The sequence below is a fragment of the Phaseolus vulgaris genome, chromosome 8 (genome assembly GCF_000499845.2).
Source record: "Phaseolus vulgaris cultivar G19833 chromosome 8, P. vulgaris v2.0, whole genome shotgun sequence".
Lineage (NCBI taxonomy): Eukaryota > Viridiplantae > Streptophyta > Magnoliopsida > Fabales > Fabaceae > Phaseolus > Phaseolus vulgaris.
The window spans coordinates 47,970,985-47,976,059 of NC_023752.2; the positions used below are offsets into that span (position 1 = coordinate 47,970,985).

The 5,075-nt window shown below is 33.0% G+C and overlaps 1 long non-coding RNA gene across 1 annotated transcript; it reads left to right on the forward strand.

The window, feature by feature from the left end:
- Positions 1–3,347: 3,347 nt before the first annotated feature.
- On the forward strand, positions 3,348–4,699 carry LOC137826405 (uncharacterized). Its single transcript, XR_011083487.1, has 4 exons — positions 3,348–3,993; positions 4,246–4,330; positions 4,445–4,492; positions 4,594–4,699. It is a non-coding gene; the product is annotated as an uncharacterized lncRNA (long non-coding RNA).
- Positions 4,700–5,075: the final 376 nt, after the last annotated feature.

A 5,075-nucleotide genomic window follows, 5' to 3' on the forward strand; every position in this document is an offset into this window, starting at 1 on the left:
CTTCTTTATTCCATGGGTGTGGATTTAATTTTTTTTTTTTAGAGTGGAAATTAAATTATTTTCTTTCTCGGAGTCATTTTGAACGAGAACCCTTTCATTTTTCATTAGTTCATAATCATATAAAAATATCAACATTTCAACTTTTTTCTTCTTTATTCCATGGATGTGGATTTATATTTTTTTTGTTGAGAGTGAAAATTAAATTATTTTCTTTCTCGGAGTCATTTTGAATGAGAACACTTTCATTTTTCATTAGTTCATAATCATACAAATATCAACATTTCAACTTCTTTCTTCTTTATTCCATGGGTGTGGATTTATATTTTTTTTTTGTTGAGAGTGGAAATTAAATTATTTTATTTATGTGACCAACACTGGGAAAAAAACAGAAATGATGTAATTTGACTGTAGTGGAGAGCTGGTGTTAATAGGGTCTAGAAAGAGAGAGAATCTGATAATAATGATGTTTCCCACCGGCATGGTCATGGACAAAACTTATGTCCCCATAAAGTTTCTTGGGTCACTTCTTGTTATCATCCATGGATACCATATATGTTCACTTCTTGGATCTTTAGATGTATGTGGTGGTAACTTCTTGCACACAATAAACGCCATACATATAAATATATTATTGTAGTTGTCAGTTTGTAAAAGACATGTCACATTCGAAAAAACAGTTATCGATGTGTAATTTATGAAAGAAACATAAACCTTTAATTTCTTCTCTTTAGCATACTTTTTTATTCTTGGTACTCAAATAAAAAATATAATCTTATACCATTTGTTGGAAAACGTAAACTAAAATATATTTAATTATAGGATATAAGTATAAATGTAAAATTTATGTTACGCACTAACTGTGTGAAGTTTATATTAAATTTCACTTTTTAAAATTTATGTATAAAGGTCTATCTTTTGTTGTTAAATACATATTTAATCTTTTTGAAATATGAGTTGATTATAAACAAATCATTTTCAAAGCTAGAATAAAAGTTTTCAAATTACAATAACTAAAAATATAAATTTGAAATTCAAAGAAGTAGATCCTAACTTGACTGAAATTTATGTCACTAAACATATTTAATGTAATCTTTTAGGACAAGTTATAAATTGGTTATTGGTATACACAAAAGTTTCTTCATTTATATGGTTGATATTAGATATATAGATTTGTGAAAATTTATTTCTTTCGTTTCTCTTTTCAATAAAAACACATACTTCGTTCTGTAGAATGAAAGTTTTAAATTTATGTTTTGTGTATGAAGAAAAATTAGTAGAATTTTACTTTCTTTAAGTAGGTTACTAACATAAATTATTTAGAATTTAAATGAAGTCAGTATATTAAGAAACTAAAAATTAAAAGAAGAAAACAAGTAAACAGATTATTCGTAGAAAAAATTTAATAAAGAGTTAGTAGATTTAGAGTATGTTTTTCAGAGCTAGTTGATAACTTATTTCGCAGTTTCTAGTTTATAAGTTAGTTATTAGTTTATAAGTTCCAAGTTCACAAGTTGGCTTATTTGATAGCTTCATTAGAAGTGTTTTGTAAATTAGTTAGTAAATATAAATGATATAAAATATTGTTAGAATAGAATTAAGAGATCCTAAGTTTGTTTTGATTAAGTGCCGTCATAAGCAACGTGAATGGCAGTTTCATAGTTTTTTTCAAATTTTTGACATTTTTAAAGACGATTTTCTATGGAAATGTCGTTATATGTAGGTTGCAGTGAGAAACATTGACAGTTGTTTATGAAACCGTCGTGAAAAATGGGCACAAAAAGCAATCTCGCACGCCCAACACTCTTCTTTCCCTCACTCATTTCATCTCTCATTTTCCCTATTCATTTTCACTCACTCACCACCACTACACTCTTTCCCTCTCACTTCTCTCCTAACCCATAGTTGTCGGTCTCCTCACACGCTGCTGCCACCGACATTGTGTTGCCCTCCTCACTCACCGCCGCCACGACATTGCGCTGCCATTCCACACGTTGTCACGCCACTCCTCTTCTCCGTAAGCCAGCGCCACCGCGAGCTTGCCGCCCCGACCAGTGTCGCCCTCTTCACTCACCGCCGCCACGACGTTGTGCCCCCATTCCACACGTTGTCGCGCCTATCGTCTTCTCCGTGAGCTCGGTTGTCGCAACTAGTGACGCTCCGACCAACATGTTGCTTCACCACGACCATCGCTTCACACGAGCACCACACCCCACTAACGATGCCACCGCGCCGCAGAAGCCCCACACTGCGACTACCACCATGTCGCGCCTCCCGCTGTCCATTTTCGCGTTCCGAAGACCTTCGTCAGTGCTCTCCCTCATCACAAACATCTCTTCCTTATCCCGCTTCTGATACAAACTGACAGATGACTAAGGACACAACAAGAACTTCCAAAAGGGTCAGTCATCTCGGTTTACAAAGTCGGGCCCCACCAAACCTTGAGAAAGCATCAACAGAAGAAGAAGCTATAAACCAGAGTACCTAAAGTTCGTCTTGCTAGTCTTCTTAAATGTTTAGAAATATGTTGTAAATAATTGGGCTCATTTTGGGGGTCCAAATAGCAAATATAGGCTAGAATAAGGTATCTTTAGTATAATAGGGGGTGTGGGTAGCATTTTAGCTTGTTCCTAGCCCATTTGAAGGCATTTTGACCTAGTTTCTAGAAGGACAAGCCTAGGATGCGGGATTGACTTAGTCAAACCCTAAGGCTGCCCATTTTTTCCCTTTTCCTATCCTACCCCTTTAGCTTATTCTCCAAGGCTCCTTCACCTATAAATAGGAGGCCTAACTAGTGTATTTTACTAGTTGAAATTATAGTACATAAATTCTGCACAATTTTTGTGTGAGTTATGAGTGAGTGAGTCTCCTCCTAATTTGGTCTTATCTTGTGAGATATAACTCTCAAGTGGCGACCTCCTTTCACTCATCTTGGTGATTTCATCCCATCAAGTGGCGTGATTCATCCTTGCTTCACCATTCCTAAGTTCTTCTTTCATCATCTCTTCCATTTATCCATTTCCATTCCATTATATCATAAACATGTTCTTAGTTTTGTCTCTTTAAACTCCATTCGGTCCATTCTTTTGTGCTTATGTTGCTTGTTCAATTCCGCACCATATTTGGCATCATATTCACCATATAATTGTGTTTTCCTTTTGCCTTTGTGAAATGAACATTCACATCTACTTAACCACTTGGTTAAGTTATGAAAGACACTTTTTAATTGTCTTAAAACCTTAACCATAAATATAAAAGTTTCACCTAATGATCTATCTTAAAATCAACTCACATCAGCTTATTAACAAAGTTCCCGCGCATACGCGCGAGCTTCTTCGCATTTTAGATTCGTTCCACTTTTTAGGTTAATATGTTTTAATTTATTATTTAATAATATATTAAATTTTATTTACTATATTTTGAACGTGTTTGTTCTGAGTTGGATATTGTTTTTATATATGGAACCTACTGATTCTGAGACCAAGGGTGTCCGACCTTCGACATTTTGAATTTAGTTTTTAATGATTACATATATTGAATGTCCTGATTTTGAGTCTGAAGGTGTTCGACCTTCGAAAATTTTGATTTAGTTTTCAATGATTAGATATTTTTTTTACATATTGAACGTCGTGATTTTGAGTCTGGAGGTGTCTGACCTTCGGCAATTTTGATTTAGTTTTATAATGAATTAAATAGTACATTTGATTATATGGAATACGTTGATTCCGAGTCTGGGAGTGTTCGACTTTCCCCAATTTTGATTTAGATTTTCTTACTTTATTAGTTCTATGGATCAGAGTTGGATTAGTACTAACTTATTGAAATTTAGGTATATTTGTGGATTATGCTTCAATGAGGGAAACCAAATATATATTGGTTTTTAGACCCTCAACTCATTCAATCACTTGGAAACAAGAAGTCAGAAACACAAACATACATCACCACTGCCTTAAAGAATGGAGGAAAACAAATTTATTCTGCTCCATACATCCACGAGTAAGTTCATATTTATTAAATAAGTTATACTAAATTATTGAAATAAGAGAAACTAACTGATTTGTTATATAGGCGTCATTGGCAACTATTGATTATATATGTTCAAGATCATACCACTGCATGGTTTTTCTCCTTGCATACCCCCCCCCTATTTTAAACACATTATAGATAGGTACGACAATTTCATTTAACATTTATTATTACTTATATATTATATAATGTTATGTATTCTAACATGACATCTTATTTCAGTGCTTACTCTGGATATAACATGTTGAGTGGGAGGGGAAGTGCAAATGCACAAAAACTCACTTGGATGTACCTTAAGCTATTTAAAGTATATATGTTCACTTAATTTAATGTGTCTCATTCATTCATTTAATATATTTATTTTCAAATGCAATCCAATAGGCAATCTGAAAGTTATGAGTGCGGTTATTATGTTATGCAGTGGATGTCGTCTATTGTGCGAGCTACAATTGATAGATGTTGGGATCAGGTAAATACCTCAATACAAAAAACACTTTAAAATTCGGGGTTTATTATTCATGCACTAATTCAAAAATAATTCAAATGTCACAATTTTTCAATGACCAACAGTCGCTAGGTTCGGAAGCATTGGAGTACGTCAGGACAACATGGTCAAAGTATTTTGTAACCCTGTATAACACCTTAGGATAGATAAATTAATAGAATGAGATAGAACTTTTTTTTATATATTATCAAAACTTTTTGTAGAATATTATAATTTGTTGTATGTATTTTCCATATTTAAATTATGATTTTAAATGTTTTTATTTTCTAGAAATTGAATATTTTATGCAGGTTTGAGTGGTATATATATAAAATAAAATATTTTTTACGACGGTTCCACCTGGAACCATCTTTAAAAATAATATTTTTTTTAAAAAAAGGAAACATACTTACAACGAAAGTTTCCAAAGGAATCGTCTTCAAACATATTTAAAAAAAAACTTATTTACAGTATAAGTAACGACGATTGAAGAACTGTCTTTATAAATGATATATAACGACGGTTCTCCAACCGTCGTTATAAGTGGCTTATTTATACCGACACCCGT